Source organism: Chinchilla lanigera, unplaced genomic scaffold, assembly GCF_000276665.1.
Source record: "Chinchilla lanigera isolate Chin_1 unplaced genomic scaffold, ChiLan1.0 scaffold00156, whole genome shotgun sequence".
Lineage (NCBI taxonomy): Eukaryota > Metazoa > Chordata > Mammalia > Rodentia > Chinchillidae > Chinchilla > Chinchilla lanigera.
This window is the reverse complement of record NW_004955557.1, coordinates 2,068,146-2,094,626: the sequence shown is the minus strand read 5'-3', so window position 1 is coordinate 2,094,626 and position 26,481 is coordinate 2,068,146. Positions and strand designations below refer to the sequence as shown.

Below are 26,481 nucleotides of genomic sequence, written 5' to 3'. Positions count from 1 at the left end.
AATAATAGAAGGGGCAAAAATGAAAACAAACCTTTTGTGAAGCAGGAGGGGAAGAAAAATTGAAAGGAGGGGAGGGGGATGACAAAGAAGGAAGAATCAAGATATATCATGTACAGGTACAAATTCCTTATGATGTGATCATTATGAATATCTGAAATGCACCATTAAATTAATTTAAAAAGTAGAAGTAAATTAAAAATTTAGAGCCAATTTTTCTGATAAACCTGTTCACAAGCTTCATCCCTTTAGATTGGTGACTGCATGGCAAAGACCAAATAATTTGCAAAATGTTTTCCTAGCTATTTCTGTTAGAGAATTCACCATTTCTGTCCTACTGAATATTTCATTAGATCTTTTTTATTACAAAAAAGGATGTTCTACCTGTATGCCACCTTCAGTCAGGCTTTCACCTAATTTTAGCTTCTATATCTTCTATGATTCTCTTGTAGGCCAGTTTCATGAAGGGAGGAAACGCCTATACGTGGTTAGACAAAGTTAATTATCACAAACATTGCCATTTTGCCAGTAAGTTCTTTCACTTACCTAAGTCTAAATGTCTTTTTTGAGCTCTGAAACCATATTTCTCTTCAGTTAACTTTTTCTCTGCTCTAAAAAATATCCTATTATTTACTTGGAGGCAGTAGAAAGATCCTTACCTGGCCTCACGTTACCAGTGAATACTCCTTGGTGATATTGCCTTTCCTTAGATACCCTTTTTTGCAATTAGTCTGTATTCTGGAGAACAGTACACATTAATTGGTATTGGGGATGAATGTCTCTAGAGGGTATTCAAATATTTATTGAATATTAAGAAATACTTTAGCCATTACACACTTCCCTGCCCCTCCCACCTATGAAAATATTAGATTGTTTGTTCGTTGCACAGGTTCTACTTCCTAGGGTTTTGTTCTTAGCCACATGATTTATAGGTGTCTATTTTTACACTTCCTTGTTTTTAGACTGGATCTCTTAAAGTTGTTCTTAGGCTAACTGAAGTGCCTAATGAAAAATGCATATTCCAGGATGAACTGAATCTTAATTGACAAAGCGTGGAGCAAAAGATTTACATTTTAACAAACTTTGCGTAGAACCAAATCTGAAAGCCTTCAGATTTAAAACTCTTCCTTAACTGATAAAGGGCAATGCCATAAATTCCAAAGATAGAGTTCTTACAGGCATACACTCTGCTTTCCTATTTTCATTACCTATGTTCTTGATTACCCCTCAATTTAAATTCCTCTATCTCATCTGTATGCACAGAAGTCCTACCTATCCTTCAAGATCAATATCGTGGGGCTGGGGATTTAGCTCAGCGGCAAAGCGCCTGCCTGGCAAGTGCAAGGTCGTGAGTTCGGTTCCCGGTACCGGAGAAAAGCCAAAAACAAACAAAATTAATAAAAAAAAAAGATCAATATCGTAAAAGTGCTACCTTATCCATAAAAGCTTACATTATCACTTACCTGATTGTAATCATATCCACTTGTGAGCTCTGCAATATTATTTATACCAGAAAAATGTGTCTTCCTAACTCATCCCACAACATGGTGAACTCCTTGCCAACAAAGGCTGTATTCCTCCATCACCAAAATGCCCGGTGGTTTGCATGTAACAGGAACTCTATCATATTGGATTAAGTTTATTGAGAATGTAGATCAGAGCCAAATAAAATAAGAATATCCATTTATGTCTCCTAAATTCCACCTTCTTTTGTGACTAATTTGAAAAAAAAATCTATTTTATTAACTGCTGTCTAACTTGAAATTCATACTGAATCTAAAATTTTCTTTATTTCAACAAAGTTAAACTACTAGTGAAGGTATTAAATCATTTTTGGCAGTACTGAGAATTGAACCCAAGGCCTTTTCTCTGAGCTGCATCCTCAGCCTTTTTTATTGTTTTGTTTTGAGACAGGGTCTCTCTAAATTACTAAATTGTCCAAGTTGGACTCAAACTTATAGTTCTCCTGCCTTAGTCTCCCAGAATGCTGGGATTACAGGCATGTGCCCCCATGCACAGTTTAAATCACCATTGATAACTACTACAAAACAACAAGAAGACACTTTCAAAATACATGTAGCAAATATTTGGCTGTTGATGTCTCCTATTTTTACCACTCTAGATGTGTTTCCAACATTCTTCTCAGAAGACAAGTCATTATTTTACAAAATTCCATTATATACATTGAATTTCAGATATTTTTACTTTGTGGAAGTGATGAGTAGGTCACAAATTATGTTACAGAGAGAAAACTGTATGTTTTTGTATTCTCAGTGCTGAAATGGCTGCGAGGATTTTCCTGCCATTTTCTGAATATTCACCTTCTGTCTCACACCAGACCTGAACATTTGGACAAGAAAGGAGATTTTTAAAGGAAAGTTATGAGCTTCGATGCCTATGTAAAATAAACTAAATTTCAAGTTAATAAGATCCTCTGGCCCTTTTCACTTTTGTGCTGTCTTTTTTGCAATTTTCTCTTTGAGACTATGCCCTATCTATTGCTCCACTGGATTAACACCCTGTGAAAGTAGACCAGCCTTACAGGATCTCATAGAAAGGCTAAGGGTGGAATAGATAATACAACCAGTTCCCAGGGCTTCATTTCAGAGCTGATTATGATTTGGGGTATAGGTGATTACCCAATAGAGTGACTTTGAGGGAGAAAATGAGGAATACAATCATTATGTACTGTAAACATATACTAATAAAAATTTTAAAATGAAAAGAAAAAAAGAAGAAATAATTATTCTCCACTTGTTGGCAAGACCCAAATTTCCTTTATTAAAGACAAACCTTTTCCTCTAGAGAGAAAGCTTTAAAAGAAATACCAGACTTCCACCTTTAAGCGTTAGGTCCAAGGACTTAAATCTGGCAGCCTTTCTCAGGGAATGCCAGTACCTCACATGAGCTCAGAAATTATGAAACATGTGTAGCAGATCCCAGACCTTTTGCAAATATTTGCTTTTGTAACCTATATACTGAATCAGCTTTTTCTGGTGTTTGTTCTTTGTAGATTTTTCTTCCAGGGCTATTTTTGTTTTATTTTTATTTGGAGGTTATTTTTTCTATACTATGTTAACCAAAATCTATAGCATTTTTAAAAATAGGAGAAAATATAAAAACCTCTAAATAGATGCTGAGGTCTTCAGAAACTTCAGAAAAAAGTCAATACAAAATGATTTAAATTTTATCATTTTGAATATTAAAATACAAATGACAAAACAATTATTTAATTATCTGTAATTATTCTTAAAATTGCTCTTGGAAAACTCCTTACTGCAAGAGCTAGGCAATTAATATAAACTATGAAAATCTACTTGTATTCTAAAAATATATAATAAATTCTGTCCCTGGATCATGCTTTAATGGTTTCTCAGAGGAAAGGGCAGGACACTGAATATGGCTATCTCAGATTATTGAATTCAAGCCTTCCCTCATGGCATTACTTTTGCTAGATCTATCACACTTTTCTGGATCCTGGTGGTGTCCTTTCTGATATTCCAGCTGTACAGTATTCTAGTTGGTTACTTTTCAATTTTATACCATATTTTTATCCTTTGAGAGTAAACCCTGTCAAATAAACAAGACTTTGGAAGAGTGGGCTTTGTATCTCACTTCAGAAAATAAATTTCTAAAATACTTGAGCAATGAGCACATGACTGAAATGTGTATTGTGGCCTTACAGTTTTCCTTACAGTAGCATAATCTTCCCAATTAGTAAGAGAAAGCCAAATGTTATACTAGTTCTTGGTTCTCAGAGTCACCTTTCTCGTTCCTGAAACTGAAATTTCAGTAAAATGATGATGGCTGCATTCCTCAACTGATCTTCTAACAGTAACAGCAGTTCTGTGCTTGGCACATGCCCCCCAGCTTAGATGGAAGTACAGAATGTTGCACTTCATTGCTAACGAATTTTCTACCAAGTCTCTTCTTTCTTCGTAAGGTCACACATTTAAAAGCAGAACTATAATTGTAAAGCATTAGTGGGTAGGTATCTGTTGTCCTAGAGCCATCTCAAAAAAAAGCTGAAGGATAAAGTGGGAAGACTCCTACATTAACTCCCAAAACTGCTGTGGCAAATCTATTGTCTTTTGTACTCATACTCTGAAAAACCATGTGATGCCATATTCCCTTGGGGGGAGGTTTCTGTTTCAAGTCTGGAATAAGTAGGCCTCAGGTATGAAACATTAAAAACTGTTTAGATTCTCATCAGAACTGTTCTCACATATGTCTGAGATGTTACTGCATATATTGATTGAAAGGAGATAGTGAAAATTGAGTCAAAGACACTTTCCTATAGCTCTCTTTCCTCTTCCTACAGCAATCTCTGAAGTAGTAAATTCACTGACCCAGTAGTTTTACTGTCCTCCAGGACAGGCATGCAATATCCTGAAGGATCATAGACCTCATCCCCAGTCTACTGGGATCAGGCCAGGCCATTGAGCTTCATGCATAATCGACATTTGCCTGGAATTTTGCATACTTATGTTCATAATGTTGTGCTAATAAAATAATCTTTCACTCAGTGACATTATTTATTTCTGGTGACTCCTTATTTCATTGGAAGGGAAGGAAATACAACTGAAAATTATGCTCTAATGAGGCCTACCAGACCAGTGTTGTGTACTACTATACTTCTGGCTTTAAAAACAAAGAAGCACACTTGTTCCACCTTTCTCGCCACTTTCTGGGACAGATCTGCCTCAATCAATTCAAACTCTTTACCTTTCATGGTCATTTTTACTTTGAACATTCAGAAGTTGCATGTTGCCAGATCCAGTAAATAAAGTGGCAAAGAACATACAACATAATGTTTTTATAAGCCTGGTTTTTGGTTGGATGACATTTACCTTATTTACCTTATTTTGAAACGTACCTCACAAAAACTTGGGGGGAGACTTCCAGAACTGCATCAGAGGGTGGCAAAATGATGGGAGAGATGTGTGCAAGGTAGTGGAGGGTGGTACTGTGGTGGGGATTGATGGCAATGTTTCTTTTACTGTAATAAATTTTTAAAATTAGCAAAACTATATCTAGTCTTTTCTTGAAGTCTATAAAGTTGAAAACTGTCTAAAAAGATTAAAAAATATCTTCTTCCCAAATGTTTGCAGGTGTTTCTTAAAGAAAGACTATGAACTTCTTTTGAGGGTTAGCTTAAAGAACACAGTGGTGTTTCCTTCATAAAATGCATAAGAAGAAAAGAAATATGTCTAATGGCAAATGCAAACTTTTTGTATATTTTCAGCATAGCATCAGTAACACTCAGAAATATTTCAGAAAAATGAACATTCATATTTTATTTGTTTACATTTTAATATGAGCACTATCCCTACTTCATTTTTAATATGCTAAATAGCATGACTTGATAATTTTAGACTGAGATATTGCTGCAAGTTTCTTTATCAGATACAGAGTGATGCATCTCATGTACTTTTGCAAAGTCCTTCAAATGTCCACATTGCAAAGGCCTAAAAATCCAACACTCAAAGTCCCACTCTCTCATTCTGGCCTGATGACTTTTTATACCCTTCCAAAATGCCAGAGGTTTCCACCATGCCAGGCTTTCCTAGTACAGAGTATGCATCTTAATGTCTCTGTCACTGACTTTAGTTTACATGTCCTTAAGTTCTAGTTTTTCAACTCTATCTTCTCACCTTGATTGGGAAGAAATTTCTTTGAAGGAGAATTTTAATATTCTCATTTCCTTCTCTAAGTTTTCTTTGTCATTCGAATTGGAACTAGGTCTCTTTTCTTTGAATTCCCACATCAAGTGTTTTGTGGCTGTATTATAGCCTGATATGTTTTATCCTGTCTGATGCTATTTTTAAGCGTCATTAAAATCACAGATGATAAACTCCTTGAGAGTGAGAACTCTCTCCTACTCATCTCTGTGTCTCCTATAGTGCTTACAATATTTTACTATCCGTAGGCCTGTAGAAAATGTCTGCTGAAGAGATAATACAAATGCCCATGCACATATATGAAATAACTATTAATTATCCAGTTGTGAGTAATCTGTACAATGTGGCATCTAAATACCATTTAAATTATAAAATTTTTTAAATGTAGTATTTTTAGCTATCATTTTAAACTTTGTTTTTTTATCTTAAAAATAAAAGAAGGAAAACATATTAACAGACAGACATCCATTTACAAAATAGCATAAGAATAATACAAACAAAACAGAGTTACAGACATATGTAGGAAATTAACCATGGTTGTTGTATTACTTATTGATAACTTCAAAGTGGTTTGATCCTAGACACTCGAAAACTTCTGGAGTTCACAAAAGCCACCTCCTTGACCACTTTTCAATTTATTGAGAAGAGAATTCAAATTTTTATCTTTACAGGCTTGTACTCAATCCCTCCATTTTCCTCTAACCGGGAAATATGCCCATCCTTATCGGTGACCGAACTGATTAGGAATTCCAACATAGTTTCTCAAATATAATTACATGTTTACTTAAGTGTTTGGGAAGCAAGCAAAAGCTTCAGTACAAAGCAAACAAAACACCAAAAACACCTCTTTCACACCAATCGTGGCTCCTCAAGCCCAATGTACATTTATAACTTTTTAAAAAGTCAATCAACTAGAAATGTACCATCTTTATCTGCAAGCCATGAGCTAAGTCAAAGCATAAAACTCAAAACACACACTCCTTGTCCTTAAAAAAACCCTCAACTTTCGAAAATATATTTTGAAGCAGCCACATTGTATTATGATCAAAGAAAGTAAAAATGAAAGCAAATCAGATTTAGAAAATCACTTCCTCAGTCTGGGGATGTAGCTAAGCGGCACAGCACCTGCCTGGCAAGCGAGAGGCCCTGAATTCGATTCCTGGAACAACAACAAAAGAACACAATCACCTCCTCTTCATTCACATGCACCAAAAAGGAGAGGTGCACATTTCTTTGAGGCAATTCTGTGTTATTTTTACTTTCTGGGCCATAACTTGGTGCCTTCATGTGGCAGAAATTGACAAGTCCGTGCCCTATCACAGCCGGGGGAATCACCGGGTACCCAAAGTATGTTGAATAGCCACTGATCCCCAAGACTTGCAGTTGAGAAAAAATAATATATTTCCTAATTAAATGTACCTATTGACTTTCTTGCTTTTATCTCTGCCATAAGCCAATTGCCCACCTCTCCATAGCATTATCCACTCTGAGTATAAGAATGGATTCCTGGGCACTGGTAAGACTTTAGAGTTAGGTTAGGATGGGTGTAGAAGTAACTTGGGCATTGGCTTGCTATTATTTGTTGTCTTCCAATAAATGCACGTTGTAAAAAATTAAAGAAAATGTCTTTTAATGCAAAACTGGGGACAAGAAATATTTTTTAATGAAAAGCATTAGGTGCAATATTTGTGTATTGATGACTCCATCACTGGAGTGAAACTTAAGCAACTAGCTGCATCTTGAGCCTCATTAAGGTGGAGTTCATAGAATCTTTCATCTTTTGTCTTTGTAAAATTTTAACAAATATTAGAGTAATGATATTTACCACTAAGCCATGGCAAATAATTTTAATTCAAATGCCTCTACTGTACTTACTAAACTAAGTAGATGTCACATGCAAAGAAATGGGAAACAACTCTGCCAATTAAGAAGGCTGTTTACTTCTGTGATTATATCAGTGGCAGTGTAACATTACACAGTTATGAGAATTCTGATTATTTTCGTTTTAAAATGACACCAAATGGTAATGTCACCATTTCTATCATTTGTTCAGTGATTTATTTACCTACTTTCTTATCTAACCATTGGTCATTAAGATAAGCCCTCACAGATGTGATCGGAGGAAGATAAAACAAATTATAAGAGTAATGTTACCTAAAACTGAGAGGTTTTTCTTTCCTTGTTCTTCCTAACATTGGAAATATCACTGATAACACTAATATCTCAATATTTCAACTTCAACGTCTTCTTTAATTTTTCTCCTTTCTGTTCTCTGTTACTGGATTCATCTGACACATCCTGCAAAACTGTTCTGACTTACCTTGCATTGCTTTATTCTTAGCTCTATCTACCTGATTTATTGAATTCTTAACAGTGTCTTCAAACTATTCTATTTCTAATACTTACACATCACACCAAGCTAGTCATCTGGGAAAAGTGACCCAAGAAATGAAATGCCTCACATCAAACACACACACACACACACACACACATGCACACACAACCACTCTACCCCATCAATACCTTGAAACTTTTAAAACATGAGATTACCCACAATGGTAATATTTTCTTTAAAGAACTATCACAGAACAAAAACAGAATGTGTTTGTCTCTTCTAATCTGTGACTTTAAAACCACACATGTTTATTCCAACTATACTCCTATTGCTCAGAAAATTTTGGGACTTTTCCTTTAGCATTACATCCAAAACTTGCATCGTATTCTTTAGTAAACTTTTTTTTGTCTTTTAATGGTATTTGAAATTTTAGAAAAACAAATCACTACTCAAAGCTAAGTCTGAACAATGCAGTTAGAGATAAAACAGAAAAATTTCATTTTGGGGCAATAGCAAATTATAGACATAGTATTTTAAAATTAATTCTATCATTGGCTCAAACCAGTTGTAAAGATAATTTCAAAGAAAAAATTATGTGAATAATTGGGGAAACATAATATCATTGGGATGAACATATAATTTTGCAAAGTGACCATTTCTAAAGTGACAGTTCTTTAAAATTATACAATGTGATGAATTTATTTAAGTTATTCATAATGAAAGCAAATTGGTATACTGATGAGTATTACAGCGAGAATGAAAAGTCATGAATTTGTGTTCTGCTTCACCTATTGATATTCTTGTGATCATAATTTCTCTGGATTCTCATTTCTTTGAAATGAGTAGGTTAAACCACCTACTTTTAAAGATAGGTAAAGATAGGTAACTTTTAAAGATAATTCTAGCTTCTCTCTTTGTCTCTTTGTCTGTCTCTCTCTCTCTCTTTCCCCATCTATCTCTGTCTGTCTCTGTCCAGCTAGAGGCTGTGCCTTGATGAGGGATTTTCATGTCTATTAATAAATGAAAAATTCATTTGGATTGTTTCAGTTAATTTGAATTTCCTATCAAAGAGGAATACTAATATAATATGACTAAATACTTGCTGCTAATATGTCCAAAAGAGGTCTACCACTTCATCTGAGACAATAGATACTTATTTTTGACAATGGAAATATGCCATCAGTTGTGTAAGTTACTGAATTTATTATGAGCCACTAATATATGAGTGTCAGCAATGTAATATGCATCGGGCAGGTGCCTGATTATTTTTATCTATTTGTCTCATTGAGCTATCAACTATACTCAGCCTGATGACTACAGGAAAAGACTCAAGTGATCATGATCAGAGGGTCTTTCCTTTTTTATGAGAAGATACAATTAGAAGGAAAGTGTTAAGTGCCTTGTAGATGCCCATGAACCCTTACATTAAATACATAGGTTAGACATCCACATTTCATATACATAAGATAAGTGCAGTACAGAATTTGTATTTGCTTATGAAAACATTGACATCCTGATTAGGGATGTAACCTAATGTCACTGTGGTTAAGGTCATTTTCCTTCACGTTTAAGTGCATTATGTTTATATGCTTTCCTTCATGTTTAAGTGTATTATGCTTATGAGTATTATGCTCATAATTTTTAAATTTTAACTGCACTGAAACACCAGATGTGATTTCTAATGATGATTAGGTATCTAGGCTAGTGTTTGGGTAACACACTTCTCAAAACAACATACAGGAAAAAAATTTAAAAACATTATAAATACTCCTCATTCTGAAATTTGCTTCTTCCAAATCTGTTCCCAACTGGAGACTTGTCAATTAATAAATAAAAATTTTCCTAACATTCATATGATTCACATACCTCTACTATAATTTTCCTTCTCAACAAATAGCCAATGTATACTGCATGAGATACACATAACCCAAAATGCCCAACATTGAAGCCATTTACACACTCTGTGTATAGACATATTTAAAATGGAAATAAAGGATGGGTACCCAGGTTCCCTACTTCCCTTATGAAGCCTAAAACGTAAGTCAAAGAGCTCATTAAACAAGACAAATAGTAAGCTAAGCTGAGTGAGGCACTTCCCTTGTGTACAACAAGACTTAAAGTGTTGCCAAAACCCTCGGTAACAAAAGCAAGTAGTATTAAAATGAAATATTCTCACCAAATCAAAAGTAATGCAAATATTCGTGATGATTGTTCATGGATTCTTTTCCCACACCTAAAAAAAATCAAAATAATGAAGTTAGAATTAGTATACCTAGTCATTCTCTTTGCCTCAGGCTCCAAAATGTCTCAGTAGGGCATTATTTTAAAATGCTATATTTTACCAAATGCTTCAGAGATCATAGCCTTTCATGTTCTGTAAGATTGCATATCTTGATTGCTTGAACCTGACCATTACTTAGTTATCTACTCGGTGGACCAGCAAATGTGTAACAGGTGGCTAGTGGAGCCTCTCAGTACCTGACCAGGGACCACATGGTGAAAGACTTTTCTTTCAGAAAGGATACTGGAACAGAAGTGAAGACCATAATTAAATATGTACTGTTTTTTTCCAGGGCTGGTGGAACTTGTTAATCAGAACAATAGGGTCTCCTGGGGAAACAGAGGGGAATCTGACTGGATTAATTACTGTCTGAAAGAACTTAGAGAAGCAGTGACCAAGAGCAGAGCAGAGGGCCAGGGATGTAGCTCAGTGGCACAGTGTCTGCCCTGCAAGCACAAAGTCCTGAGTTTGATTCCCGGTACAAATATATATATATATATATATGCAAAAGACTGTATAGAGAAAATCATACTTAGCCCTTAGTGTTGGAGAAGGCCAATAAGTAGGAATCATTTTACCTTCCAACATATCTTTTTTACCTGGAAACCTTTGGGAAATATGTGAGAAAGGTGGGAATGTCAGTGGCAAGGTTCACAAGTCACTCTGGTCACAGGGAACTCTTAATCATGATGAGTCATCCTAGAAAAATCCCACAAGCTCTAATCACAACATGGAGAGCAAAAGCTTTCTTTTTCTTGGTCAGCAGTATTTTCTGAGTAGTCATATCTATAGCTGTTTCATGGAATAATACACATGGAAAGAGACATTGCTGTTCTTTCATTGTTAGCACAGCTGTTTCTAGGAGGTAAATTGATTTCTATGCAAAGCTATCTTAAATGTCCTCTTGCAATGCTTGTAGGAAACTTCTGATGGGGGTGGGCAAGATTTAAGGGTACCAAAAACTATCCCCTATCTTTCCCTGGTCCACTTAATGATCTCTTTCCCAGGCTTGCTAACTTGACTGAAATGTTTCATTATAAATTTAGTCCTTTTAAGGAATCTCCTTTTTAATTCCTCCTTTTAAGGAAATGTTTCATTATAAATTTAGTTCCTTTTAAGGAATCTCCTAGTAAAATGAGAATGTTACACAAAGAAATTACACCTTAGCCTAGCACTGTAATAAATTAGAATGAGCTAGATTTCACTTTACAAAGTCAAGAAGATAAAATATAAAGACAACTGAAAGAAGGAATTAAAAGAACATAGAAGGACAGTCTTAGATGCACCTGTAATAGGGTTATCTATGAAGGCATATTGCATTATAACTGCTGAGAAAAGTTCCTATAAAGAGGAGAAGCAGGAAAGATCAAGCAAATAGCTTCCCACCACACACTGAAAGTCCCTTCGGAAGCCCCAGCATCCAAAGTCATCTGTCATGAGACTCCAGTTAGTTCATTTAACATGGTTCTCATCTGCAAGCTCTTCCTTTCTAAGAGACTTGGGTTCAAATGCCAGGTTCACTTTCATATGTGTAGTTTTGAAAGAGTTGTTTTGTTTGCTGCTCCCTATCTTCACCTCTTCCTTTTCCTCTTCCACTTGATCTCACCTCTTCAATATACTTATCTTGGAAAATGAATACATAAATGGTGCCTACTCCTAGTGTACACCATTAATATTACATGAGATATCTCAAATAAAATCCAGAAAGTCTGGGCTTGGCACATAAGAGGTGCTCAATGCATATTATTTGTCCTATTCTTCTTGCCTCTGGCACCCTGTAAATAAGATACTAGGCACACAGAAACTTCTCAATGAATGCCTTAAAAAGACATGAGGAAGCAAAAATAATGGTGAAAATAAAATACACTGAAGTTGTTTTTAAATTATTTGTATTTGAAAGAGGGTAACAATGCCAGAGAAACACATCTGAGAAGAGGTGAGCAAACAAAATATATTCTGAGAAGCCCCAGAATCCAAAGTCATCTGTCATAAGAACTCGGAAAGTAAACCCAGGCAAAAAAATTACAAACTTATGCATTCTGATTCCTGTGATAGTTCTTATGTGTAAAAGCAGAAGTAGAACGGCTCAAACACCTCCTGAGTGGGGCAAGTAAATGAAGACAAATATAAATTAATAGTCCACAGGGACAAGGCTTAGTGACTGAGTGGGGTCACAGATTAATTATAAACACTAGACAAATTCAGCTGGATAGAAACATATTTGATTGAAATAGTGAATATTTTTATGCACTTTTTTGCAATAATTTCATTTATTATATTTTCATGACAATAGACAAGATATCAAATAATGCATTCTGGTTGGCTTGGGGAATCACTTCATTTTCTAGAGTACAGTAATATACCTAAAATATCCTGTTTTATTTGCTATCATTTTTTATCTCCTGAGAGAGGTCACATGGGCTGAGAAAACAGGGTGCATGGGGAAGACCATTAATTAGTTATAGATATAGGACATGGATCTTCTAGTCCTGGACTTAACACCATTTAACGGTGTGACTTCGAGAATGTCCCAAATTCTATCTATCTCTGGGCTTCAATCTTTTATATGTAAATAGGGGAGTTGGGCTAAATTATCCCTAAGGTTACTTTGAGCTCTGACAGTCTAAGCCTAGTAGAAAGTTTGATTTGGCAGATAGGGCCAATTTAACATAAAAGTTGGGAATGATATGAATAAATCCTGTGTCCTTCCCTCTCAAAATTTCACCACTTGAGGCCTAGCTGAGAATCCTCACATCTAAACCCATATAGCCTGGACTCTATACAATCCAAGACCCATAGATTTAACACATAGATTTGTTCTTGTCATGAACTATTCTCCATCAAAACATCCCTTAGAATGAGAGGTTCCTTTTAAGTTCAAAACCAATATAGTTTGGTAAATAGATTTAAGCTAATGAATTCATGATAGAAATAGAAAATATTATCCAAAACCTTCCCAGGGAGCATATAGGTATTTCCCCAGCAGCTTTCTTCAAATATTCATGGACAACATTGTAAATCCAGACCAAAAAAAGAGCATATGATCATGGAAGGAAAGTAGAGAAGAGGGTATAGATAGCTTAAACTCCTCACATTATATACTGAAGCCTCCTCAACAGCCTATATACGTGACAAATCAATAAGTTCAGTCAGCATATATATATTGAGCACCTAGAAAAGCATGCAGTTTCCATTAATAAACCTCATCAGGACATTAACAACTATTCTATGAGATCTATAATAATTTCTCACTTGTTAAAATTTATTGACTATTTTGAATAAAAATGGGCCTTGTCGGCATTATATAAATCATTGTTAATAATCTGTTAATCTCTATCTATGAATTAACTTTTACAAGACAGGAAACAAAGTCCCAGGAAAAGTATGGAACACATCCTGAGTTGCAAAGCAAATTAATAACAGACTTAGGACCAGAACCTAAGTTTTAATTCAAAATTCTTGTGTTCTTTTATTTATATCACATTTTCTCCCCAGTATACATTCTATAATGAGCATATGGATTTGTTTCTTTCCCTCATGTAGTCACACTATTTAAATGTAAGCTTCATGTTGTTAGATGTTATCAATTGTGTAAATCAGATACTAAGTACAAATCACCAGAAACAGTTTTCCTTTTGTTTTTCTTTCTGCAGTGGCATGGAAAACAATATTCTTTAATATGTGCAGAAGAAAATACCACCTATTCTTCTCTTCATCTCTCTCATTAACTTCCCAGCCCCATATAGAAATAAAAATGTACAAACACTTTTTACATTGTGTTCATCCATTTCACCTGGCAATCAAGAGTGGAAAGGAGAAGTAACTAAATGAGACAATTTTTTCCCACTCTGACCCCTTTCTTGCTGGTACAGTTTGCTAAAATATCAAGCTAGAATGAAGGAATTGAGTTATGACTAAGACATTGTTACAAATTAAGTCACCATGCTAGATGTCACAGGAGGTAAGAAAATGACATAGCCCTTTCACTCTAAACTTAGCAATGACCAACAGCAGATAAAATGATAAATTTAGAGATATAATGGTAAGCCATACAGAAAGTTATTTAGGGTATAGACCCAAAATAGATCGTAAGTTAGTTGGGCTCTTCCATACACCATTTCTAAAAGCAGCGATGTCACTGACCTATAACACTTATGCTTCTTTTTTGTACTTATTCAGTTGCAAAACTTCTACTTTGCTTTTCATTAACATTTCAAGCTGCATACTTCACCAAGGATAATGCTGTCACATGCTAACAGAAATTTGTCAGGTGAAAGACAGATGAAACTCAACTTTCCCAATGTGTTTCCAATCCAGTATCACATATTACGCCACAAATTGTAGAGAGGAACTCCGATGAATGAAATGTAAAGTGCCCATTCAGCATCAGTATGATGATCTGTACTCTTGAAAGAAACGTATATTTAATCGCACTATTTTCGCAGATAGAAAAATGAGGAAGTTAGTTTCCTGTGCACATTTGTATCTCTACTCAGCCACAAAGGATCATGATTTACAATTCAAGTTTGAGAGTCAATGTCGCTAAAAGCATAATTTACAACAAAGTCTATAAATTTATGTGCCAAGATTTTTCTTCTATTTCCTGTTGGATGGGAAACATAGACATGGGAGTGTAAGTGCATGCACAGCAGGAAACCATGCTCGAGAATAATTGACATTGTCAGAAGAAAGACTGACCTAAAACCTTGTTCTTGTATTTGTGTTATTTAACTCAGAATTCTAAGCTGATTGAATTAGACAGTTACTACTCTGAGCTCTTAAATTCAGGTAATGTGAAATGCAGTTAATTCTCCAGTTAATTCTCTCTGTAACATAGTCACAGATTAAGCTCTGAATCTGAGCCAGACATCATGTAAATTCTTGGTAATAAGAAAGATTTCACCAATAAATACAAACACAGCTCTACTATTCCTTCTATTGGTTAACATGTAGAACTGGTTTTGTATATAAAGTATCTCATGTTCTTTCCACAAATTCTGATAAACCATTTCCCATACAATGATTGTAGAAGTCCAACAAACTACATACATAAATATAATCATTCCAATAGATCTCTTTAAGACTGCCTCTAAGTGCATTTTTTCTGAACCCTTTCTTTGTGTTGGTTTTTGCACGCATCTAAAATCATATTTTTGAAATTTCTGACAGAGCCATATATCTATAATTCAGGCCTTTTCCTTTTAACCTCAGTGTATCATAAATTAGAGATAAGAAAGCAAACCTTTTTATAAGCTCTAATATGATCACTTTCTCCTATCACATAAACTGAAATACATATGTTAGTGACTCTGTTCAAGGTAAAAAGTGTCATGAAGTTGTAGAACTTCCAAACCCTTTTATATAGTTGTATTTTATATGTAGTATTTTATCCTCCCTAAATGAATAAGATCTATGAGGACAGAAGTTATGTTTTATATGCCTCTTTTTACCAATATCACACTGGAAGCACAGTAAGTGTTCCATAAAGATTAGTTGAAAAGATTTAAAGTATTTCAGTTATGCTTTTTATAATCCCATTTTGTAAATTGATTCTCCTCTCTTTTATACATTTTATTCACTCCTCCCCAACTTCCAGGTTCACTTAGTCTAAATCTAGTAAAAGAAAAGTCTACTGTGAAATTGGTACACTTTGACTCATTCTATTACAAACTCTCTTGATTCTCAAGTGGAACAGTGTAAGCATGACATTGAGTTGTGGCTTTTTGATATAGAGACAGCATAGCATAATGGAAAGAGCTTTGGCAATCACCACAACTGAGTTTGAAACTCTACTAAATATATCTAGCTTTTTTGTATGTTACTCATACTTCAATAAATGTGGTTTTAAAGCTGAACCAAGGAAGTAGTATAACATTGGGCAAGGTTTTAAGATTTTCAATATTAGTTTCTCTATGTGTAAAATGGAAAAATTAATAGAGTTGTTGTCAAAATGTAAGACATCTTGCCTAATGATTAGCATAGACTCAATGTATAATAAATAAGAATCATAATTATTTTTATTGATCAAATGCTGAAGACCAAAGTTAGAGCCAGTGCAATAGACTGTAAAGACTTGCTAAGTCCCAGATATTAAATAACTGCTTAGATATTGAATAATTTTTCTCTGGAGTAATTACTAAGTAAATACTTGATTTTGACTAGGGTGTACATTTTATAGAAAAAAATCACTAGCTCAGGGACAGCCTGAATCCGATGCTGACCTTGAGCTGATGGAAAGACTTTGACCTTGCCTTGGAGCTAACATCTAGAGCTGTGAGGAGGCTCTGAAAACTCCTAGATATGTCTCCAAAATCCCAAACTACATTGGAAAACTTTTCTTTTCACCAAAGAAAATACATTGAATTCCTTGAGTTGCAGGAAGAGAACAAGGCAGAAAACTAAACTGTCCGAGATGAAATGAAGTCAGAAAGCTTACAAGTGAGACTAAGCAAACCAAACACAACTTACATTTCAAAATAAAGTTTCCAAACCTAAATATAACTCCATGCCCAGAAGAGGGCTATATGGATTTTAAAATTTACTGTGAAAACAAATTCTAGATATAAAAATAAACTCATTTTATCACTATATTAAATTTTTATAATAAAATGTAATGAACTGATCACCACTTGTTTGAAGTGTTTCGTATTCTTTGATCCAGTTGTGAGAAGTGATTAATGCTTGCAGATGTTACTATAATAGAGCAACATGCAGTCTTTAGAGGAAACGTTATTAGGGTGATTCACTATCATCCTTGACTTTTATGTACCGAAAATATTTCCAAGTTCCTAGGCATGTCATTAAATTAAAAGTATGGGAAAAAGAATGCATCTTTTCCCAGCATATCCATTCAGCCTACATAATGGAGGTATTACAGCATTTGGAGGGAAACCAGCATGATTAACCATCATGCCCATATTCTCCAGGAACTAGTTTAGCCTGTGGTTTTACTTTGGCCATACAGTTTGGTCCCAAATCCCAGTCAGGGTGTAAGTTTTAACCCAGGTAATCAGTCTTAATATCTCTTCCCTGTTAGACTATGTCACAAAGATTTCCAAATTTAATGATTCTGGGGCTGGGGATTTAGCTCAGTGGCACAGCTCCTGCCTGGCAAGCGCAAGGTCATGAGTTCAATTCCTGGTACCAGAAGAAAAACAAACAAATTTAATGATTCTCAGAAATCAGAGTTTTTAGTTTCCTGAATGATTTTTCTCCTAGCAAAGACCTAAACAGACACACAGATGATATCTCAATGTGGAATTCTTACAATTGTAAATTAGAGCCAAGATTGGTTATTAACAAGTAATTCTACATTAAATATGGTCCAGACCATACTCTGTATTCTAAAAAAATAGCCTTGTTCTCTCTGGAGATTGTAAAATGTCCTTATAGCATTTTGCTTAATCAAATTTCATGGTCCAAAACTGAAGGATTTTATATTATCCTCCATGATCCAAGGGAACTTTTTGCAATATGCCCGAGCAAAGACCAGTAGCCCAAATTCCAAGGTATGATCATTCATTCAGGATAATTTAAACTCTAAATCTGATTTCTTTAATAATCCCAAGTAGTTATTAAGATGACCACCTCATGTGTACTCCACCATTTTTATGCTCTCTTTAAGCTAGGCAGCTATTTCTTTTTAGTCCTGGAAACTTTTTGGATGCCATTGAGTTTCAGAGGGAAATGCATTGTTCTAACAGATGCCTTGATGTAGACTATGCCTGCGTTGGATAACAAAACCAGTTACTTCCACTATTACTGTTTCTTCCTCACGGAGACTAATGTTAAGTCAAATAACTGAACATACTTTTATTAGATCATTTGTTTTCAAAATATTAAAATTAGTAACCATCTAGTTTTGACCTTTGCTTTCTTAGGGGAGGTAACTTCCTACTTTCAGAATAAGATGTTAGGATTAGGTGGGGAAAAAATGTCATAGCAAAACCAAAAACAGATCAAATCAAAATTAGGCCCAAGAAGGCAGGATATGGTAATCTGGGGAAAAATTTAAATAAGTATATCTTTAGATGATTAAATGAGTAAGAACTTTGATATCAGAATTAGCAGGAGCCAAAAAAGTACAAATTAAAGTGTCAATTTTTATAAATCCCCTTTATGTGCTTTTGGCTCTCTTAACCTAATTTAGTAATGTTTGATATGTTTCTAAACAGATCCAATATGATATGTTTGTAAAAACATATCTAATAAATAATAAGATGATCTATTTTCTGAATGCTGCTCTTTTTTCAGCACAGCATTTGGTTAAACACTTCACACTTATTATTTTAAAGAACTGGTTAATAAGTCATCTAGCATCACCTAAGAAAAGTAAATTGTTGTAATTACAGTTATCTTGTATTTAAGTTCTAAGACATTATATCACATAAAAATAAGTCATTCATTCATAGGAATATCTGGTAACACAATGAACTTGTAAGAAATTTTTTTTCTTTGTTTTTCTTTTTTTTTCTGGTACCGGGAATCGAACTCATGACCTTGTGCTTGCCATGCAGGCCCTGTGCCGCTGAGCTAAATCCCCACCCCAAATATCTGGTTGTAAGAAATACTTGAATCTGAACTTTCAAGTAAAGCTTAAATGAATTTTAACTAAATAACCTCATAGAATTGTAAAAATATTAGTCTTTTTCTCTGTTTCTCAGGATAGGGAGAAAATCTTGCTATTGTCTACTAAAATTAGTGTGGCATTGAATAGTACCTTTTGGAAGAAACAGATATGTTGTCAGGAAATAAGATAAGAACTGAAAGGCTTTTGACTTGCATATATCTTATATCACCAGGGAAATAGTAATTATGCTGTCCCAGTTGCAAACAAACTTGAAGTGCCAGCCCAGGTTTCTATTCTGAGTACAATTCATGCTTCTACGTGACCCACATAACTGATCATGGCAAAATTTTCAACATAGCTTTCCTCACTAGATAATTGAAGATAGCAAAGTTCCTAACCCATATCCAAGTTTTCCGAGTATGTACAGTCTTGATTTTGGTAATATCTTTCACTTTTGGCTATTTTCAAGCCCTCTGTCTGCATGTTGTTTCCTGGCTGACACAAGTGAAGCTGCTGCTGCAAATGTAAATGACTTTGAAGTCTGAATTGGCAGTCAAGGTTCCCACTCTGAGCACACCTCACGCTTCTATGTGACCCACATAACTGATCATAGCTGATCACGTAAAAACTTCAACTTAATTTTCACACCCCAGTTAGTATATATGAAAAACATTAATGATAGCTAAGGCAGTAACTTTTACAACATCTTTGGGATTCATACACCATCAATTACTGTAATTACTTAGATTTTTCATACTTTATCCTTTTCCAATCTGCTCCATCTGTCTATTTCAACCAGGCAGATATCTTGAAAGCTTGACTCCCTTCTCAAATGTGGAGTCTCCTGTACCTCAGGACTGCTTAAGTAGTCTCTTTTGTCTTAGTTATTAGAGAATTCTTTTCCTATGGCACTAGATATAGCACGGAAATTTCCATTACCCTACAACTTCTAAGCTGATGCTGCATTGCAACACTTAGTATTAATTTGCATTTTGGAATTTTTTCCTACAGGCATAATAGGAATAGAAATATTTCTTATTTTTAATTAAAAGATAGTGGTAAAGTTCAAATCAAGGTGTGTTATAATATGGGAGCCCTTCAAAGAAGCCTGAAGTGTGCCTGGTATTGAGAGGTACCTGAGTTATTTGCAAATAATATCTTTTAATATTTTCCAAAGAATAATGATGTTTCTTGATCCATAAGTCTTGTTAAGCAGCACGAAGAAGTGAAACAAGCACTGGACTAGGCATCAAGAGACCTAGGTTCTAATCTTTCTCTCCCAGTGACTGACAGATGTATTTGTTCCATAACTTCAAGGGCCTAAGCCTCAGATTTTCCAACTGTAAAATGAAAACCATCAATTTGTTTTATTTGCCAAAGCGTAAAAGAGTCTCTGATATTTGTCACTGCTCCTTCGAGTGACAGGATTAGAATGTGTTTTCTGATCGGTTTTTATTCCCTTCCTAGTTATCTGGAGATAGATTCTTGAGAGGCCAGCATTAACAAAACAGCACTGGGGTAACAATTTTAATGAGCAAAGTAAATAGGACCATCTGTGGTTTATCTTTTCAGGGTTGGTGGGCGGGGACAGGAAAAGGAGTTACATTTCCTCTCTGGTTCTGGGCATCTGGTGCTAAAAGTGTCTGAGAAAGAAATAAGGTATGCTTCTTTTTCCTCTCCATGTCAGTTATCTAGTAAATAAGAGAATATTCAAGTTTACTTCTTTTTTTTTCCTTTTTGGTTTTTTGGTTTTTCTCCGGTACTGGGAACCGAACTCACGACCTTGCGCTTGCCAGGCAGGCGCTTTTGCCGCTGAGCTAAATCCCCAGCCCCTCAAGTTTACTTCTGAATGTCTTCAGGTGGAATGTAGTGAGGTTTTTGTTCTGGTTTGGTTTGGTTTTGTACAATGCCCACTCTGTGTTTAATTTCCTTTAAAGTATTCAGCACCATAGTACAGCGGTGCCAGCAGAACAGATAAATCAGATGCACTTCTTACAGAAAAGTTACTATAAGCATAACAAGTTCAATCAGTACATGTGTTCACAAGTGCAAAAAACATTGCTGTAATTAAAAGTGTATCCCATGTTAGACACAAACTTCTTGTAAGATGGATTTCACATGATCCAAGTATTTGCCAGTGTGGTTGGTAAAATCTTTGCCTGAGCTAAGGAAGATAAATATCCCATTCCTAAGATTGATACTATCCCCCATACCTAAGATTTACAGCAATTAGAGAAAAGAAAAATGCCTTGCTGAGTTACCTAACTTTCTAAAATACTTAGTTCTGTTTATTCAATAAAAATTATAACTTTTTCACCCCTAGAGAGATAAAAGTAGTATAAAAGAAGTCCATAAACATCATAAGCAGGAAACTTATTTGAGGTTTAATTCTTGGTCAAGTTGTACCCTCCTCATTCCTGCATTTATCTCAAATGGAAATCCATCTTTTCTTTTTTTAATTCTTAATTTTATTAGTACATGCTTGCAGTGCATAATGACTATGAATTGATATGTGTACAATACAAATCTTAATTCTTTTTATTTCCTTTTCCCCCTACCTTTTCTTTTTGCTATCTCTAAATATAGCTCCTAGCAGTTATATACCATGGATAGACTCATGTTTGGTTTAAAGTCAAAAGGCACTTTTCTGAATACCTTGTCTTTGGAATTTTTTCCTACAGACATAGTAGGAATAGTAAGAAATAACATGTAAAGCAGAAAACAATTTCACTTACATTTTGTGAAAAATAAGTTAGGTCACTTATGAGTATCTGAAATGTAAATTTAATCCAAATTAATTTTATCCATTGTTGATATTTTAATGTTCTGATTACTTCCTTGGATAGATATAGCTTATCTATGAGAAACAGCAACTGTTAACTATCTTATTTCCCCTTTCACTCATTATAAACATCTCTAGGCTGTTCTTTTTTGAAACTTTGAGAGCTATCATTAATTAAAATTTGCTGTTTTACAGGGTAAATATATAACTTATACAAGCAGAGAAAAGAAAGCATTCATGTTGCTAAAGCTCCTGAGATTTTGTGACAATCATTTTAGTAATATTAGGTCATTTTCAAAAGTACACGAAATTAACACACTTAATCATTTGGTAGACAAAAAAAAATGGCTCCAAAGGATTATATCAAAAGGTATATTTAAAAAACACTGCCAGATAATACAAACCATTGCACTTAAAGCCAAATAAATGAAATTACAAATTTTCACAGGTCTATTTTAAGCAATATCAATTAAGATGAACACATCACAAAAAAGAATCTCCATTTCAAACAGATTTCTCCAAGTTCAAAGTTATTTCTCCCCTCCAACCTCAGACAACCAACTGTATAGCTATTTTTGTCTCTGCAAATACTAAGAAAATAACATGTGAGGATTGTCCAGGGTCATCATATCCATAACATCTTTAGGTCTGACAGAATATTTAGTAACTCCTATGAAGAGTACAGTTCTAGGTATCACAGAGGAAAAGCACAGCTGAGAGTTAATTAGGCATTAAAATTGGAACCTACCATTTCGGGTTCTGTTTTCTCTGGAGACCTCCAAAGGGTTCATTGACAGCCACTCCAACAGCACTACTGATCCATGCATCAATTTTTGCTCCTCGTTCTGAGAACAACCAATCTAATCCTCTTTCATACCAAAACGGAAGAAGTAAAGAAGGGAAGGAAGAAAGAAGCGCAAGAGGAAGGAAAGAAGAAAAAAAACAAATGAAAAGAATGCCAAAAGAAAGCAAGCCAAAAGAAAAATGAAAGTAGAAGAAAAAATTAAAATTTTCAGGAGTACTTAACTACTACCATGTTTCCAACATGATAGTGAGATATCTGAGTGAAATATGGAAGATACTCTGGGCACACTGAACATTTCTGCTTCCCATGGGGCAGCATAAACCCCTCTGTCTGTCTGTCTGTCTGTCTCTCTCTCCCTCTTGCTCTATGGTGAATGATGCATGTCTATGCTATGGGCTGTACACAGAGCTTGCAAGCTTCACACTAGTAGAAGAAACCCTCCTTTCTATTTATAGGGCTATGGTGTATTGTCCTCCCATTCTGTGGTTGCACTCAACATTGAATTTGTGAAAATATGCTGTTTTTAGAGATTTTGAGGAAGTTAGATGTTCTCTGCTCCCTTCCATAGATAGTGTAGCACTATAGTGTTGGGTACAGTCTTTCTCACAACTCCTCAGCTGTGTTCCAGTATCAAAGTGGAAATGTGTCTGTCTAAGGATAACGCCTAAGTAGTTCTCCTCAGAGGAATGTGGAATTATAGCCTTCCTTCTGCTTCCTGTCTACCAGTGCTTTGCTGCTGTGAGGGTCCCTGTGAGCAGGCAGTTCAGGTAAACCTGGTTTTATCTTAGATGTTAAGTAGCATTGAATGAAAACAGGCTGGATTCTTGTAGCACATACCCATAGCCTCAGGCTCCTAAAGATGGTGTTTTGAGTAATCCCAAGGCTCAGGAATCCTAGAACCCAGTGCTACACTGTATTAGGCACATAACACCATTGCTTTCTATCATGACAGGGGGATGAAGAGGGAGCTATATTCAGAATTTTAAAGTGCCTCCAAATTAGAGCAATGAACCTATTCACACAGGTTATAGGAGAAGGAAATATGTTAGTGTAGATCCATCCTGATATTAAGGCATATCTGTCTGAAATATTATCTAGAGTACCTGAAGGGTCCTCTGCCTCCAAATATTTCTTCTATTCCAGGGTGACTCTCCTTGAAAAAGAGCATTTGTCTCCATTTTGGCTAAACCTGGCCCTGATTCCAGGTATTGGCATGTACAGAAATATCCTGGCTAGGATATTTCTTTATCCCCTGAATTGGCTTGAAGCAATGCAAATGGGTCTAGCCAAGGAGCCAATGTGTAGTATTTAAAGTAATGTGACAGGTCAGTGATGACCTGGCTATGGTTTCCAACTAGTATGCATGAGCTAGTCCAGGTGAGGCCTGACTGTTGGCTGTGAAGGAGGCTTGAGAAAGAACCCGTGATGTCTCAGGGCATGAAGACTAGACATCAAAGCTAAGGAACTGATCCCAAAACACAAGATACTTCCTCAAGCTGTGTTATGCAGATTACTCTTTCTGCATACCTACCTCTTTCTGCATATTGCAGAGGTGCTATTATGCCTCCTACCTAGCCCAGCTCACAGCACTCACATACTTCCTGCCATAGTCACTCACCCCCAAGCCACTCCCCTCTTCTTGAGTTAATAAAATCCATGTTCAGCCCTTGGTTGAGGCCTTTGTTCAGGTTAGCCCTTGTTCTAACAAGAATTAAGACACCCTTGGCTCTTCACAAATACAGATACATATTTATCTCTTTATGTTCACTGTGGGTTGCACTAGAAGTGGTACCTTGGAATTACTTATTGGAATTCCAATAATTTTTCCCTGGGATTACAAATGTGGACTCAACCAGATGGCAACAAGGTCTGGGAGGGCTTCCTATGATATGCTATACACAATGGAATACTACACAGCTATAAAGAAGGATAAGTCTGACACATTTGTAGGAAAAGTGATGCACCTTGAAAGCATAATGTTCAGTGAAATAAATCAGACATACAAACTTAAATACTACATAGTTTATCTCTTCATGTGAGAAACCCTAAGTACGAGTAAAGTAAAGAGCAAAATAAAAGACTGATAAAATGAAACAGGGAGATAGATACTTTTCAAATGGGAAGGGGACCAAGAGACTGAGGGCAGGGGAGGGGAAGTGAACATAAAAAGATTTAAGATGAGTCATGTCCATGTACCAACTACCCACAGTGAATGTAATCATTATCTGTTGTAAACAGGAACTAAACAATCTAAAATGGGGGAAGTAGACCTAAATGCAGAGAGATGGATGAGAATGAGGAGGGAAAGGCAATAAAAAGAAACAAGATACTGTACATTAAGTATATGTTTCTATTCCCTAAGAATAATATAAATAACATGTACTCCAAATATATACTAATAAAAGAAATTTAGAAAGAGAGATTATGGACTTATACAAGGAAATTTATAAGAAAAACCACAATAATTAGTCTAAATTTGAATTGTGCCTGTATGTTGACCCTTAATTTGTCTTTTTATTCTATATTCATAGGCCTAGGAAACAATATGTATAATACTTTAAGTTAATTTTGTGATTTGCATTTCGATTTATCTGTGGTTTACTGTGACATTCTCTCTTCCAATAGTATTGGCTCCATCCAGGAAACATCTATTGATGCATGCTAAATGCAGTTGTGGATCCAATACAGCTGGGGAAGGGAGAATGAGAGACAAAGAATGGAGGGTAGCTGATAGTAAAAGAAAGCGTGCCAACTTCCAGTACTTTTTACAATCTAATAAGAAAACATAAGATGTTAGGCAACTTTATGCTATTTCTCAAATATAACTCAACACATATATGATAAGGATCTAAAAGTATCCTATGTGCTGCTATAAATTTTCAAAGAAATCAGAGATCCTAGAAGGTTAGAGTAAGGGACAGAGTTTCAGCTTGGTTGTCAGGCAAGTTTTCCAATTGGATATTTTGCAATGGAACCTATTAAAGATGACAGGAGTTTGAAAAGTAAAAATCAGAAAGATACTGTTGTCCATCTTATCTCTTGGTATCTTCATTTTCCTCATGCCTGCTTTAATCAAATAAGATTTGAATGTAAGTATGTCACTTTCCTTATGTGAAACACATCTTTTGAATACTCGGTCTACTGTCTCTCACGTAACTCATAAGAATGAATCTTCATATATTTTGAAATAAAACTCCCAGTGGTGAAATTTCCTGAGTTAGACTACATTTATCTGTCCTACTTAGACCACAGAACTTCAACACCAGCTGAAAACCAAGGGAAAGCTCCTTGGAACCTCTTACATTTCACTCCAGTTTGGTCAAATAATAGCATATAACAGCTGAGTGATGACTTAGTCTAAGCTCTCAATTTAAAGATAAAGAAAGTAATAAATTAAAAATATAATTTAAACATCACAATAAATTAATGTTAAAGCTTAGATCTGAACTTATAACAGTTATTTTCATCTAGCCAGTGTCTCATCACATCTAAAAACTGGATGATATCATTGTAGTTACATAAATTGTAGCAAGGTTTTGTCTTGTTTAGTTACAGAGGAAAGGTCAAATATCAAGTAAATTCAAAAACTGAGCTCTATGGCTCTGCCTTTATACATAAAAGAGGAAGATATTTTGACTAATTATGATCTCTTTGTAAAAGAAAAACGTCAAGCATTTGCTTTGTTTTGTTTTTGTCTGTGTTGTTGGTATTTTGCTACTGTTCTTTTTTATTATTCTCTTTAAAAGAAAAATAAAGATACAGGTAATTCCTTTATCTTTTCTTCATAGTATAATTCTGAAACACAAGATATAGTAATGTGAAAAATGAAAAGTTTTAGCTTTTATTATTGATTTGAAGAGAAAATTTTCTTTATAATAAATATTTCATTATCACCTAACGTTTATCTCATAATTCTAAAATTACTAAGCTTCAACTTAGCTTCTTTATCATGTTGCAGATAAAATATTACATGAAAGCATATGTTATGATAAACCTAGTATTCTAAACTTATTCATACCATCATATCCATA

At 35.0% G+C, this 26,481-nt stretch overlaps 1 protein-coding gene across 3 annotated transcripts in view; it reads right to left on the bottom strand.

Annotated features, from left to right (window-relative positions):
• Gpr174 (G protein-coupled receptor 174) overlaps positions 1-22,835 on the bottom strand; it is a 31,074-nt gene extending 8,239 nt beyond the window's left edge. The window contains exons 1-3 of one of the 3 annotated variants that reach the window (XM_005412641.2): positions 22,394-22,835; positions 10,190-10,246; positions 382-475 (exon numbers count right to left, since the gene is read on the bottom strand). The gene's annotated coding sequence lies outside the window, so the exon portion shown is untranslated. Of the gene's footprint in view, positions 1-381; positions 476-1,460; positions 1,906-10,189; positions 10,247-22,393 lie in introns of those variants that run through there. The other 2 variants (XM_005412642.2, XM_005412643.2) reach the window with 2 other exon arrangements.
• Between the last annotated feature and the right edge of the window lie 3,646 nt (positions 22,836-26,481).